The sequence below is a fragment of the Pinus tabuliformis genome, chromosome 6, assembly GCF_031772625.1.
Source record: "Pinus tabuliformis cultivar Carrire ecotype Pingquan chromosome 6, CPIR1, whole genome shotgun sequence".
Classification (NCBI taxonomy): Eukaryota; Viridiplantae; Streptophyta; class Pinopsida; order Pinales; family Pinaceae; genus Pinus; species Pinus tabuliformis.
Window position 1 is genome coordinate 781,927,262 of NC_142292.1, and position 17,158 is coordinate 781,944,419.

Consider the following 17,158-nt stretch of genomic DNA (forward strand, 5'->3'; position numbering starts at 1 on the left):
TATGATCTAATTGCTATATTGCTGGAACAATCTTACTTGGTGAGTCGTGTTGCAGGTAACAAGCTTCAATCCTTCCTCACACTCGTTAAGAAACTGGGTGCAAATGAGCACAAACTCGCAAGAGGCTTCCGAGGTTTACTGAAAAACGACAGTCATCGAAAAGGTAAGCATGGGTATTGGGTGGTTGTGACACATCTTTCTGCCCACAGGCAAAACCTTGTCTCTCGTGTGCAAGATTTTCAAGTTTTGGTATTTTCGGTTGCACAATATTTTTTATCTGTTATAATTGATTGTATCTTTGTGGTTGCAGGTCGGGTTACGGTGGCTTCTCTAGAAATTTCATTTCACATAACCTCGACTGTTTAGCGTAGGAGTAGGAGTAGTGTTTGCTTTCTTTCTTTTCTTTGCTTTTTGGTTTGCATGTTGTTTGCTTGCTGACTTGGTTTGGTTTATTTGCTTGCTTCTTTCCTTTTCACTTTACTTTACTATTTTTTCTTCACTTTGTTTTGTTTTCTTAATATCATGCTATTTTTGTTTTTTCCAATAAGTGTTCCCCTTTATTGAGTTCTGGATTTTGAATGAGTATGTGGTCGAGATCCAAAGAGTCTTGTGACACTGCAACACTTGGCTAGTCCTGTGTCCATCTTCTTTGTGCTTGGTTATAACCTTGGACTGATGAAGTCTTGATGGAAAATACGAGCCATCTGCAAGGAAAGCTCTGGTCCAAACATGAACTTGTGTCCATATTGGGAAACCCCATGCCTGTACTTAACCTTCTGCTCTGTGAGTTCAAGCTCATCCAACTAGTAGAAATGGAGAAGGGAAAATCTAAATGAGCAAACGTATATCAAAGGTCTTACATGCTTCTATAAAATAACAACCTCTTTTGCTCTTAATAAGTCAGGATCCATCTTCTGCCCCAAAATAAATAAGTGCATATGCACAATCCTCTTTCAAAAAATACAAAGGTGAAAGAAGAGAAAGGCTTCCTGCGCAGAGAGGTCAAGCATGCAACTCCACTGGGGTACTGACCAGGATCACTAGCAGTGGAGAAATGCATGTGTTCCTACGTGACTTCGCTGGGGTAATGTCTGGGCCTGTTGGCAGTGGAGCAAGACCAGAGATGAAAACTTATACTCTAAAAATTTTAGACTTGCAAGCCAAACTACCCTTCCCGATTTCAAAACACTGTGATCAAGCTCAAACGTGTTGTTGTGTTTGAATAAGTTGGCAAAAAGTGAACCATTTCTATCCATGGGGTAAGTGGGGAAGCCGAAGTAACCCAAACAATGATTTAATACTCCCAGATAGACCAAGGGCATGTGCTGTCAATGGACCAAAACAGAGAATCTGGTATTCAACCAGCGTGTCGCCAAGTGTTGTAGCGCCTGCAACACCCTCCAAAATTTTGGTCTGCATCCAATTTTATAGCCTTCCTTGGAATTTTCCATGATGTTTGCAAACACTTGAGCTCATCTCGTGAGCTCGTTTCGAGTCTTTACACCCTTTTTGCTTGACTGTTCACTAGAGATGTTTTAGCATGTTGGTCACAATGTCATGCTTGTAGTCATGTTCTAGCTATGTTCAAGGTTTGTCTTCGTGTGTACAAGTTGTATTCATTATGTAAGCATATGTCGCACTCACACACGAAGTTGTATGCAGTGTTGCGCAAGTGTCATCACGGTCGTTCAATGATCTATCTCAAGTGTCACACTTGTCACTCGCACCTTTCGGTCAATCACACTAAGAATATGTTGTCTAGTTGGTTTGAGGTGTCTTGTCCTGAAGTCGTGTTGAGTGTGTGTTCGCAAGGTCATGTATACACAAGTCCACTTATTCATACACTTAGTCATTTTTCCAAAGACTTGTCGACCAGACCACCCTCCATAAGCGGAACCGACACTGAGTTGTACTACACAGTCTCAACCCTCAGTGACCAAGTACTGTTGCCCAAAATTGCGCAAATATTAAGGTTGCCTCTCAGATAGTATGCACTGCGGAATCTTGGAGTCGACCTGGCTGACTGTCACCCAGAACAACATAGAAGTTTCCCAAGAAGCCATCTCAATCTGCGCTGCCCACAAGCCAATCCATAAAGCCTCTCGCTGGTTAACCAAAGAGTTTGACTGGGCAGTGACCCCGAGCTTCACTCCTCTAAAATATTGCATAATAGCTATCAGCATGCTCGCCTCTGCTTATTGAAGAAATTATGTACACATGAGGGACAGGCACTCGCTGCATGTCACTGCATTGTCTCTGAAAATTGTGCATTTTTGTTACTCAGTCCCCCTGTCAATCGACCTATAGCTCCTCCCGAAAATTGTGCATTTTTCTTAGATTGTCCACTAGTTTCCCTACACCCCGCTCAGCCCAGAAACTACGCAGACATGTCCTGCATGCCTACCTCTTAGTTATGCGCAGTTTTGCCTAGCAGGCTTTCGTAATTCGCTCCCAGCCTCCCCTAAGAATTTGTGCAATTTTCACTATCAGTGTCCTCTACTGCTTGCATTGCCTTCCCTGGAAAAATTGCGTAGTTCTGCCTCCCAGCTGAGCCAGACCTCGAAGAATGTCACTGTTGTTCCAAACTGCTCATCCCAGTCTCCCAGTGACCTCTGCGCAATTTTTTTTTACAATGCCTCAGAGCCTGCATCTCGGCCTAAAATGTGCTGTGTGTAGTTTCAGAGCCTTGCCCTCTCTCTCGGTCACCTGCACCGAAAAATGAAAGATGATGCATCATGGTAGACTAGGGGATTTCTGGATATGATGTCGTCTCATCATGAGTCATTGCAGATATAGGTACATGGATGAGACATGGTGCGACGATGAACAAGATGAACAAGGAGCGCATTCTAGGAGACTTGTTCGTGAATGGATGAACACATGAAGCATGCCAAGTACCAGCGAAGGGGATACATGCATGTGCAACATCAAGCGAACACCAATACCATCGAAGACTTCGCACACCTTTCCCTTGTGGAGGTGAAGCTATGTTACACCAAGAGCACACTCATCATTCAACAACATTGCAACTCGACATGGACACCACCATCAACATGAACATACCAACACTGTCATGTCGAGTCATGTCATGAGTCATCTCAGCCACATCACTATTGTGGGCCATACTGTTGTAATCAATGTAATGTAACGTGGAAGTCCAAGAGACCCACATACGAAGTTGAAGAGTCATGTAAGTCAAACAATCATGAGGGAAGTCGAAGAGTCACAAGGGTCAAGTTCACCCTTGGCTATATATACCCCTCATTTGTACATGCAAAAGACTTTTCACCTTGGCTCCTCCCACATAGCCTTGAGAGTCTGTAGTCTTTTCTTTGAGGAGCGAGTAATGGCTCCAATGCCTTGCTATCGGGGTTAGTGATGTAATGGTGTACGGATGTGTCTTGGAACTTTCGCTTAATTCAGAAGCCTATTAACAGGTCAAAACATTTTCACACATGTATTGCATTTGTTTGTAAGACTATTATCTGAACGCTTGTAATGCATGTTGCTTTAACCTATATTAAGACAGTTGAACTATTTTGGTTGTTCTAGTACATATGCTGTTAGAAATGTGTTGTATCAGTTGTTAACGTTGTCTCGTCCATGTGGACTATTCTGCCGGACACTCGACACATTCATGCTTGTAAATTTGTTATAACGATCATCGCGTTCATTTGGACTATTCCGCTGGGTGTTGTACATGCTATCTGTTCACTTTGTGTTTGTGATTGTCGCATCCGTGTGGACTACTCCGCCGAAAGCTGTGCATGTCTTGTTGTGTTGTGTGTCTCTAACATAGTTGGGACTATTCCCTTTCGACTTGAGACTCACTCCCACCCTTTCGCTTTGTAGTGAAAGAACCTTGACACAAGTGACACTAAGCACTCACCGGGTACACGAGCCTCACTGTTTGAAGACAAAGTAAACCACTCTCATGTGCTGACAAGCAAGAGTTAAGGAAAATCTTTAAGATAATGGAAATGGGCCATCATAATGGATGTGACTCCTACACCAAACAATGCGAGGTCTAGTTGGGACTTCATATCAAAGAGATCCCTTGAATGTTGGCAGGTCCAACACCGCCAACAGATAGCTATCTATCACTTTAACTGCATTTTTTGTCACCTCGGTCTCCATGAATCCTCCTCGAGAATGTTGTCTCTGGAGCAACCAGTTACAATAGAGATCCATTTTTGTTGATTTCTTCACCAACACACACTTTAAAATTTGCAGAGTGACCATCGCACCCATGGAGAGAGAGCAAGTGCGATGAACACCAAAGACTTACAAAACAAAAAACTCAGTGACTCCTCACATCCATTTTGTGTTGCAAAGTGCGATGATAAGGTAGGTCATGGAAACCTCAACGCCTTCCTCTTTTATGTTATCTCCACTCTATACTCTTGAAATCATGTAGAAACCGAATCTCATTCACCTAGATCACAATCTTAACACTTGTGATTTTCTAGAGTCTTTGTTCTACATGCTCTAGGGGTATTTATGCTACCTTCTCCAAGACCTCAGACTGCAGTGGCATACACTTGTTAGGATCTTCACTTCTATGAGAAACTCCTCTCTTGTAAACTTCCCTGAACCCTCCTTTTCCAAGTAAGTTGTTTCCGTGAAAGTTTCCAGTTGAATCTTTGAGAACCATTGCCAACGCTAAACTCCTAGCGCATGCTGCTACCCAGTGAAAACACCTGATCCGAACTTAAACATGAATGCAACAACTTACATATATAATCATAAACACAGAGATGCAACATAAAAACACTTCATTTCATTAATAGAAAAATACCGAACTATGCATACAAATAGAATGGAAATAAGATAGCTCGGGCGATGGTAGCTGATATTTGAGAAGAGATGTCTCAGCTACATGCCTTTGAACTGAGTTACAATGAGGCTCAAGGGCCTTTTTATTATTGAACAATAAGGGAAATCCCTAAACAACCAAAATCCTAACCCGAGGAGATGTAACGACCAAGAGTTTATGGGCCCCGTTGGGGTTAGTTGGGAAACCAACTTCCCGGGGTCATAGCTTGGTCATATTATCTCCACTTGACACGTATGATACCTCGTTGGAAAGATATCTCTGAGGACTACAACTCCCAATGTGATTTCTATAGCAATCACTAAAGGAATTTTTCCAAAAAAGCGTCATTTAGGCCCTCAAAATGGCTTCAGAAGTTCAAGACCCCAAAAACAGCCAAAAATAGTAAACTGTGCTACAATTAAGGAAACAGATGAAACTGACTGGGGGGCCTAGGTGGAATAGGCAGGTGGCCACCAATACCCACCTAGATAATTCCTCCTCCCTTAGGAAGTAATGGTCCCCATCGTGTACAAAACCTCCATGAGGTGAGGAGATTTCTGTTGAACCTGGTCCCTGGTGAACCACTTGCCTTGGTGACAGAGTTGGCCTGCTTTGATAACTCGATATAGCTGTATCCTCTGTTGCTGAGTGTTCTTGATATGTGTGTCCATGATCAGATCAGTTGTGGTCTATTCCAAGCAGTTCGGGTTGAGCTCTGTTAGTGTGAGTTGTTCTGTAATGTCAGATGTGTCCAACAATGGTGGGAAGTATAGCTGAAGGCGATCTGCATTGAACACTGGGTGTAGTCCAAGGAATGTGGGATACTGAGCTCGAAGGCATTGTCACCGACGAACTTGGTGATGGTGTATGGCCCATATTAGAGCAGGCGAAGCTTGCGGTGGGGTCCATCAAAGCACTCTTTCTACAAATGAAGCCAAAATTTGTCGCCCACCTAGAACTTGTGCGACACTCGATGTTGATCATGATGCTACTTGTACTTAGCATTGGATCTGTCCAATATAGCATGGACCTATTGGCGGATGTGTTGAATGCGCTCAATGAAGCTATTAGCCTTTTCAGCTTCAGATTGCATGTGAGCCGAATCTACCTGAGTGGCTGCAAATGGTATGGCCACATCAATGGGACATAATCACTAAAATCCCAGCCCTACCTGAAAGGGGTTGTGGCCTGTTGAGTTGTGGAGAGCTCTATTGTAGTTGTGTTGGACATAGGGGAGACTTTCATCCCATGTGCGTGGATGCTTCGAGTTGTACATGCACAAAATGTGTATGATCATCATGTTGACAACCTTTGTTTGGCCATCAGTTTGGGGATGGAAAGTCGTGGACTTAGTGAGTTTTGTATCCAGCATCAATCAGAGACTTGACCAAAATGCACTCAGGAATTTATTGTCCCGATTTGAGATAATGGACTGTGGAATCCCAAAGTTTACCCACAATCTCTCAAAGAAGAGCTTCACAATGGTCTCTGCTGTGATACTCTTCTTGCAGGCCGCCATGATGGCCATCTTAGAGAATCTGTCGACGACCACGAAAACACAATCATTGTCGTGCTTAGTAGAAGGAAGGCCCAACATATAATCCATGGAGACATATTCCCAAGGATGACTAGGAGTAGGTAGATGAGTATACAGTCCTTGCTTCTTGATGGTTGGTTTGGAAATGGTGCAGACGATGCAGGATCTAATGTACTTCCCAACAACCTGACAAAGTTTCAACCAATAAAAATACTTCTGCAATACCACCACTGTTTTCTCTACTCCGAAATTTCCAACGACCCGACTATAGTGTGCATCCCAAATCGTGTTGGCATGCTCACTTGAAGGAACATGTATGTGTCCCAAGTGGCATAACAGTGCATACTGAAGGTGAAAATTTGAAACTTTTTTCCCTTCCAGGAGTGTCTAGTATATGCTGCCGAATTCTGGATTGCTCTTGTAAAGATGCGGCCACCCCGATGTCTTATGCCTACAGGAGTCGAGCACAGTGATGAGCGCCATGACTGGTGGTCGACTGAGGCAATCAACGACATTATTGGTGCTACCCTTCTTATACTTAATGTTCAAATGGAACTATTGTAGATAGATGGACCATTTTTGATGGCGATCGTTCTACAACTTCCTTGTGTCTGTATGAAATGTAGAGGTCGATGGTCTGTGTGGATGACTGTTTCCTTCCTTAGAATGTAATGCTTCCATTGATGGTAGGTCTTTACAATGGCATACATTTCTTTGTCGTAAGTCTGGTACTTTAAAACTGTGTTTGAAAGTGTCTCACTGTGGTAAGCCATTCGATGCCCATGTTGGCTAAGAGCTGCATCAATAGCATAGTTGGAGGCATTTGTCTCAATCTCAAATGGTTGTTGCAGGTCTGGTAATGTGAGCACTGATGCTAAACATAGTTGATTCTTAAACTTGGAGGACACGTTGGTTTTCCAACCAAAAGAACTTTGCCTTCGCTCCACCCTTGGTGACTTGACTTAAAGGCCAAGTGATATGAGAGAACCCCAACACGAACCTACGGTAGAAATTGGCAAGACCCAAAAAGATACGAAGCTTTGTTAGAGTGGTTGGGGCTGGGCAATCCCGAATGACTTGTATCTTGGATGTGTCCATATGTACACCCTGCTCATCAATGATGTACCAGAGATATTGAACCTGGGTAAGGCCAAAGGTGCATTTCTCCAAGTTAGCACACAACTTGTGTTGTCAAAAGGTTTGAAGGACCTGTCGAATATGGTGGAGGTTCTCTTCCCAACTCTGGCTGAAGATCAAGATGTCATGTAAATACACCACCATGAATGCATTGGTGAAGGGCCGCAAGATGTAGTCCATCAGTCTCATGGGGGTTGCAGGGGCGTTCGTCAATCCAAACGGCATGATGAACCATTCAAAAAGGCCCTCCTTGGATTTGAAGGAAATCTTCCACACATTGGAGGGTTTGATAGGCACCTGTTGATAACTTGACTTCAAGTCAATCTTACTTAAATATTTTCCCCCCTAGAGCTAGTCTAGAAGGTCATGAATCTGTGGGATTGGTTACCTATTACGAAGAGTGATCTTGTTCAACACCCGATAGTCAATATAGAGCCTCCAAGTCCCATCCTTCTTCTGTACCAATAGAATCGGGCTCCCATAGGGTGATGAGCTTGGCTTGATGTGCCCTTTCTGTAGCAGTTCATGAATCTGCCTCTTGATCTCATCATTCTCAATAATAAAGCGTTGATAGATCGGTCCATTGGGCAACGACATGCCCGGGGTTAGATCGATAGAGTGCTTGACATGATAGTGCAGAGGTACCCCTATGGCTGAGGCTGTGGTGAAGTAAACTTATAAGTGTGGACACGAACGAATTCCTCTAGCCCGATAATAGGTCTAGCCACAACAAATACATTCTATGGAAGATTTCCTTAGGTTAGAATCAATCAAGAGGGCCTACCTCTTGGGCGCTTATCCTGTTTGATGATTTCCTTGCTTGCTCGCTCCAGCTATCTCACGCTTCCTTCTTCAAGATCCTGAAACAAGTAAACAACAACAAACAATAAACATAATAATAGACAAATTGCAATTCAACCTACTTAACAAGTCAAGAAACATTAAGCCATGAATATGTAATATTACAAAACATGTAGGAAATAAATCAATAGTTGCATATATTAATATCAAAGAGAGATTACAACCATTCGTCTTGACGTTGCAGTCTTCCTCTGACAAGACCAGGTGGCCACACACTTCTACTAACATTCCACGATGGCTTCAAACAACAATAGTTTTAAATCTCTTCCCTTTAGGCTTCACTCCAAACCAAAACACACTTCTCCCTCACACAACTAGATAGCTACAACTAGTAATAGCTTGTTTGTCTACTCCAAACAAAAATAGCATCAACACTCAACCAAAACTCTGCAACTATAACACTCACACTAGCTTGTGCTTGGGAAGAAAGGAGGTTTATATAGGAAATACGGATGGGAGATGGATCCTCTTCTCATGGGAGAAGGACTTATCCCTTGAGATAGTTCCATCATTCTAGGGGAAAGGAGCCCAAACTATCATCCTCGACCCCATCCGGCCAAACCATTTACCAGATTTTCGTTACGGAGCTTCTAGAGTTGGAAGCTTCAGCTCTAATTTAGAAAAATTTCCATAATAGGACCGACATGACTGAAACACAACTTCGTTGCTCTGATCGACGTGAGGAGTAGTGCTAATCTCTGCACATCGGTGCAAGGAAGACAAAGGCCATTAGCATCGGTCTTGTAAACTGGGAAAAACAGAAGTTTCAGGGGAAATGGTGCAAAAGGGAAATGTTCTGCTCATGATGAGGGACACAATGGGAGTTTCTTCATGAAGGAAAAGCATGCAGGGTTCACTGTAGAGGCCCTCCAGGATCAAGGAACGGGGAGTATAGGGACAGTGAAAAAATGTTGTGTAACATATGCCCCCTAAAGCGTGAATATCGAACTAGAGTGAGGGATGAAATGCTTTATAAATCAGTGCGGGGAACCGGTCTACCGTCGAAAGACCTGCAAGCAGGTACAAATACATATACATAAACTGAGATCTCTGTTAAATGATACATGAATCGCTGCATGGATGCAGCCATCCAGAGAATGATCATGTAAATGGATCCAGGTATGGGCGCAACTATTTGTTAAAGAGGATCATAACGAAACCAAGGTATGGTCACAACCATCCAATAATGAGAAGGATCACATGTGATAACTCATGGTCTGGTCGCAGCTAGTCATCTAAAAGAGACATGCATATCATCACAACCATATCACACCACTTTGTAACTTGGACTTTTGTGATCTGAGTCCAGGGTATTGCACTCCAACACAACCCGATCAAAGTACAGATCCTAGCATGCGAATAGATGTGTTGATGTTGAACATGCTAGAAATTCGCTTGATTACCAGTCAATGACGTAAACTATTAACAAGCGCGAGAGAAACCACCGATAATTACAATGGTCCTCAAGGTACTATCAGCACAATCCATTGACTGTGAATACAGGAACTGAAGTCGAACACCTGAGAAATCACTCGATCAAAAGCCAATGATGTAAACTTGTTGTCGAGTGCAAAGAACTTGCCATTAGGGCATGCAAGCTATAAGGTACTGGAAGGGAGTCTCTCGGTCAATTTTCCGAATAATGAGCTGAAGTTGACCGTGTCGAAGGAGGGCCATAATGAATCCCACATCATCGACACTATACGAGAGGATGCAAAATGATTTCGGATGATACAGAGAAACAAAGGTAAGTGTAACTGTAGAAGGACAACTCTTGAACATATCGGCAACACAAATGGAAGTTTGGTAGCTTTTGGATCCATGGGATCAATGGTCATGATGACATGGTAGAGATCAAATGGAAGTAAAAAATGAATAGCCCAAACCCAGGAAGGTCAACGATGCAAAGGAGGATGTCCCAACCTGACACGAAGCAAAGAGTGTCATGTTCAAGAGTGAGCTGCCGACATGACTGATGGATTTCCAAATTTTTCCCCACCATTTCTTGCAGGTACCCCAATTATTTTTAAATCACAAGCTTGAAGGGGATAACATATGCTTGCACTGTAAGTTCATCCTTCGGACGAATCCGACCTAGTAAGTTTAAGGAGCCCTAGGAAGGAGAAGCTCATGTTCGTCATGGTGACGAATCCGATGTCATTTAATAGTTTAATAAGTCTGACAAAGGCATAGCTATGTATCTTTTTCATGTTTAATGAGTTTGAAAAAGACACGTAAAAGAAAACTCCACATGGTCCCTTTTCATACATTTGTGTTTCTCGAGTCGGAAAAGGTAGAAAACAATAATTGAGAGAACTGCTTGACCATTTCAGTCAAGGAGTACCTTTTTCGTAAATAGTGCCTCCCAGCCTGAAAAAGGGGCAAACTTATACTAGGTGCATGACGTTTCGCATCCATTAACGAGTTCGAAACAACAAAGGCTCGACTATCTTTTCGTTTTTAAAGGGTCAGAAAAGAGCTGAAAGCGGACCCCCCAACCAAAAGGGAAAAAATACTCGGCAATCTTTTCATATGAGTTTAACAAGTCGAGAAAAGAGCTGAAACGTGACTGATCTTCATCATCTAACATCCATCACCTACCGCTGTACAAGTAAGATAAAGTGTATTATCGAGTCCTTGAGGCAAAAATAGGTCAATATATTTACAAAACCTGGTATTTTCATGAAAAAATGAATAAAAAGAGGAAAATTAAATATATTTATACCATTTACCATTTTACTTTTGCGGTGAAGACTTTTTACCCACTTTTGCCCTAATTGTTCCATAGCAGATTACGGGAGATCTAGGAGGTCGATCGACGAGTCGTTAGTTTCAGGTAATAGTCGAAGCCCTGAGCTCCATTTCCATGATATTGACTGCACAACTCCTATGATCTTCAACTGGGCAGAGGCCATGAAGATGAACGTCAAGCGCGAGTTGTCCAAGGCCAAGGCAGGGAATCTGAAGCAATTTGGCTTCGAATCTGTACTTGTGACCTTCTTCCTGGAACGAGTACCATTGTTCCAGTATTAGCTGACTGAGGTAGATCCTCCTATGCTAAGCGATCCGCAGATTGTCCGCTCGATTCGTTTGATGCCCAAAATCATTGGGGGTCAGCATATGTCATACCGACCTGCATTCTTTTCATGGCTACGATGATAGAATATCATTGTGAAGGACTGGCCATACAGCGGCATTGATTTCTGTGGTGATGTAGATATGCCCTTTCTAGATGGAGAGGAATTTGACGACGAAGGTAAAAACTCAAATTTTTAATTTTGAGATTTTTTTATTGTTTTTGGTATGTATGTACTTATAAAATTTCTCTTGTTTATGTAGATGTTGGACCAGAGCGGCCAGCTGGGATGTCCCTGATAGCCAAGTGCGTCCCCGCCCTATTGATGTTGTCGCCCCTTATCAGGAAGGGAGCAACAATAAGGAGGAGATCGCGAGGAACCTTGAGGGATTAACTCATGGTGTCTCGGAGTATGCTCAGATAGGAGACATGCCCCGTCGGTACCAGAGACACACGGTGGGAGTCTCAGATTGGATCCATTGATTGTTGAATCATTTTGCACGATCTGTCTCATGCTACCATGACCATCATGCTGATTAGTTCCTAAGTCTAGCACTTACATATTTTTTGAGGCCTGCATACCACAGATGTATGAGGCTCGCGAGCCGCTGATATTATTTTAGACACACATATTATTTTTGGGGTTTTGATGCATCAAACATTCTCACCATATTTATATATGTTGTATTTTCCTGTCTATTATGGTACAAATGGTTTGTCTTATCTTTTACATGTTTCGTAAATGTCTATCCAACACGTAATTAGCTAATTCATCTGTCAATGTATTCATGCATCTAGGAATATGATGATATGTAATATAATCAAAATGTCCTTCCAATAGACAGATACGGAGATACATTCTCAATATTTGAGGGTTCCTGACGGAATATTTCCCATTGAGTTGAAGGACGACAAGCTGTGAATTCAGGTTGACAACTAATTCTCTGATGCCCATAGTGATGGCTTTTGACAATAGTTTGATGACTGTACTGTATTAAAAAATGTTTTTTGATTCATTATCCGGATTAACCACAGTTCTCAGTTCATTATGCCAACGTTTCAAACCCCAAAGGGGGTCCATCATCAGGACAAATTTGAAAGAATAAGAATGAGAGATTATTGAGAGAGAAGAGAATGCGACCTGGAAATAAATACATGAACCCTAAATTCATAGATAAAGGCCGACATATAATTTATTATTTTCCAATTTATTAGAACAAGATTTTTATTATTTAAAATTATTAAATTTTTACCATAATTATTTTTTACTATAATTATAGTAAAAAATAATTATGGTAAAAATTTAATAATTTTAAATAATAAAAATCTTGTTCTAATAAATTGGAAAATAATAAATTATATGTCGGCCTTTATCTATGAATTTAGGGTTCATGTATTTATTTCCAGGTCGCATTCTCTTCTCTCTCAATAATCTCTCATTCTTATTCTTTCAAATTTGTCCTGATGATGGACCCCCTTTGGGGTTTGAAACGTTGGCATAATGAACTGAGAACTGTGGTTAATCCGGATAATGAATAAAAAAACTCCCACAGAAGTCTAAAATCTAACATTAAAAAATGTTGTTGGTTGTGCGACCTAGGCAGATACCTTGAAGATCAATCAACTCACTGTTAGGGTCATAGATAGCCCATGCCGTAGATGATAGGTTCTAGGTACTACGACAAGCACCATTAGCAAAACCAACGTGAGGAGGCGTAGACACCTGCAAAGCAAGAAAAGCATAATAAATAGGAAAGCTGTTTGAAAACTATCACACAAAACCACGCTGTACAAAAATGAATCACACACTAATGTACATAAGTAACCATGCAAGATGACCTAAGCATAGTACTTTTTGAGGTAGGAGTCCATGATGGGACTTGGGTAATAAATCAACACATATGAACATTGGAGTTTTACCATTGGCATGACGAGTAAGCATTGAATCGGCCAAAAAATGGAGTAGAACTCATATAAGGCTTTGCCCCCATGCCCCCTGGGCAAGGGATGGTTACGAGTCAAATGGGAACCCCATTGCAATAATGGACAATCGGGAAAAACTCAAGGAGGGAGAAAAATCGTGAATCCATGAAGGGATAAAGGTTCCCTTAGTTGAAAGATCTTGATCATGTTAGGGTAAACTGACACATCAAAAGATAGTGGAGAAGAGGACTCTTCAAAAACGGTAGACGATATATTCTTTTTAATGAGTCAAAAAGGGAAAAAATACTCGACAGTCTTTACATATGAGTTTAACAAGTCGAGAAAAGAGCTGAAACGTGACTGATTATCATCGTCGAACATCCATCACTTGCCACTGTACAAGTAAGATAAAGTGTATTATCGAGTCCTTGAGGCAAAAATAGGTCAATATATTTACAGAACCTGGTATTTTCATGAAAAAATGAATAAAAAGATAGTGGAGAAGAGGGCTCTTCAAAAATGGTAGACAATATATTATTTTTAATGAATCAAAAAGGGAAAAATACTCGACAATCTTTTCATATGAGTTTAACAAGTCGAGAAAAGAGCTGAAACATGACTGATCATCATCGTCGAACATCCATCACCTGCCGCTGTACAAGTAAGATAAAGTGTATTATCGAGTCCTTGAGGCAAAAATAGGTCAATATATTTACAAAACCTGGTATTTTCATGAAAAAATGAATAAAAAGGGGAAAAGTAAATATATTTTTACCATTTATAGTATATTTTTTTTAATGAGTCAAAAAGGGAAAAAATACTCTGCAATATTTTCATATGAGTTTAACAAGTCGAGAAAAGAGCTTAAACGTCACTGATCATCATTGTCGAACATCCATCACCTGCCGCTGTACAAGTAAGATAAAGTGTATTATCGAGTCCTTGATGCAAAAATAGGTCAATTGGGGCTACGAATGATGTGGTAAACCATTCAGTGAGCAATTGATTAGCAATCTCGAATTTGATTAGGTGACGTCTACGCCTCCATTCATGGATGTGATCAAAGATGTGTGTCATAGTATCTTGCTTAAGCGATGTGAGCAAATAGGTTCCAGTTTCATAGCGAACTAGCAACTGAAAATGCGTGAGGAAAGCCATGGTAAAGTGTTAAAGACATGCTAAGTACTTCGAGGTAGCTCGATGTACCATTTCGTTGCAGCACCCGTGAGGGTTCGTTGGAAAAGACGAAGATGAATGGAATCGTCCACGTACGAGTTCGACGAGCACAAGAGGTGATATGTCATCACATGGGCCTAATGATCTTCTTTAGCTTTTCCATCAAACTTTGGGCAATCACTTGGTATCTTGGACGACACCGGAGGCCAGTACGACGAATGAAGGATCGGATCATTCATAAGACGCGATACATCTGGCAACTCAAGTGTAGCCAAGAAGGGTAATTGAGTGTTAAAAGTCATGGGAGGTCGATAAGCGGGTCCATTGGGAGGAACCCATCCCTGCTGGTAAGGATTTTGTCCCCACAATGGGGGATTTTGGCCATATGGCATTTGAGGCTGCCCCCATTACGGATTACCTTGACCATAGGGAGGATTTTGACCTTGAATACCTTGAAACTATCCAGGCATAGGTTGTTCGTAAGAAACGTATGGGTTAAAAGGCTGTTGAGCCTGTTGACCTTGGACATATGGATATGGGACCTGTTGTCCTTTAACATACAACTGATGAACCTATTGTCCCTGAACAAGAGGATTTTGGTCCTACAGTCCTTGGGCATAAGGTTGATACACTTGTTGCCCTTGGACGTAGGGATTTTGTACCTGGTGCCCTTGGCCGACAGGATTCTGGATCTGTTGACCTAGGACATGAAGGTTTTGGGCTTGCTACTGCAGGACTTGACCTTGACCCTACCCCTGCAAGGGTTGAACTTGTTGGTATGTGTTAGTGTCAGTCTTCCCAGCCTTCCTCCAGTGATCAAATATGCTCTTACAAAGTGGTCTCAGAGTTTTCAAGGTCAAATTTTGTCATTTCAGTGAGTCTTCAAGCAAAATTTGGTCACTAGGCATTAGGTCTAGGGTTTGCTTTCACTCTTGTCAAAGTTGTCCAAATGGCGGTTCATGTCATCATTCAGCTGAGTCTATCATCATTCATAGGGTTTTCATTATCATGTTAGTGTCGAACGAGTCATTTTACACCTTATTCATGCTTCAGTTGCACCTAGGCAAGCTCATTTCCCTCTCCTAGTGTTTTGAAGGCAATTTCTCTTGGATGGTCAAATCATTGGCAAAACTTGTATCCTGATGTTCATACACCTTCCCCTATCCTTAAAGTACCTTATCAAACACTTCCCATCCCTTAGATCCGCCAAATTCCTCATTTTTGCACAAACCCTAGTTTCTAGCTACAACCTGGCAATTTTCTAGGTTGGGCCTGTGTTTTTCCCTTTTGGACCCCTTCCCCTCACTCAATCTCTGAGATTCCACTTTGCCCTGCTTCCTAACATCCCTCCCTACTTCCAAAAATTTCCCCAAGAATTTAGAAGCCCCCTATCCCCTTCATTTCGCTCCATGTCGACAAAATTCCTTGTTTCACACATCGGGACAAGTCGCACTCAAATGATGTTCCAGAGCAATAAAAAATGAATTTTGGAAAACTGAGAGAGGTTTTTATCCACAACATTCCAAAGAAGAAAAAAATCCTTCACTTTTTTCACAGGTGTCATGGTTTTAGAGAAATGTCAAAATTACAATCGCCGGATCCAAGGCGGTTGACCAAGGCACAAAAAAGGAGAAAGAGGCCCGATCCCCTCCGTATCTTGGCTGAGGCTTCACTCAAGGATAATGGAACTCATTAGCCTAGCTACAGCTCAAATCCCAATTTTTTTTGAGAATTTTGGGTAATTTTGGCAATTTTTGGAAATTTACAGGTTTTGGCTCCTCAACGGGTCTCACCCCCGATGAGACCCTTTGTCATCGTAGCTCCGTTTTGCAAAAACTCAGCATTTTTGGATTTTTCATGCAAAGTTACATATGCCCATGCATTACCTTGAGTTTTCATGGAGTTTTGGGCCTCCAAAAGGTCAAAATACAGCCAAATTTTGACTTTCTGCCCCTTTTTTGAGCTGCAGAAGTAGTCTTGGGAGAATTGACTTTTGATTGGGAAAATGACCTCCAAATCCAAAAATTCCAGTTGGGTTGGAAAGTAGAGTCATAGACCTTTCCAACGAGCTATCCTGCACCTCATTCTGACACCGGGAAGGCCTCCAAATAGGGCTCCAAAGTGCGCGACCCGTTGAGGATGATGTGCGCAACCCGTTGAGGAATTTGTGCCAGATTTGACCAGTTTAGCCCAGAATTTGCAGTTTAGCTCCAGTTTGACTTGCAGAGGTCGATGGTGGTCCTTTTGAATGTACTTGTGGCACTTTTTGGATACTTTTACTCTTGTTTTACTCTTCTAGAAGTTTATCTCATGTAAAAGGGTAAAATTGACTGTATCAACTGGTTTCCAAGTTTTTAGAGGCAAGTTGTTTTGACTGCCTATTTTGTAGTGCTTAGTTTAGAAGTTGTTCAAACAGCTCCTAGGATAGTGAGCTCGACCCATGGAGGCAGGGAAAGAGGTTAGATCATCTATATTATGTACTTTCATGCTCATTTTCATGGTTGGACTCTTGAGGGAGGAACTATCATTGTATTATTCACTTGTATCTCTGCAATTTGTGGCTAAGGAAGACCAGGGTTTTGCAGTCATCATTGGGATTCTTGTGGACTCATTGTGTTGATGGTGTGTCTCT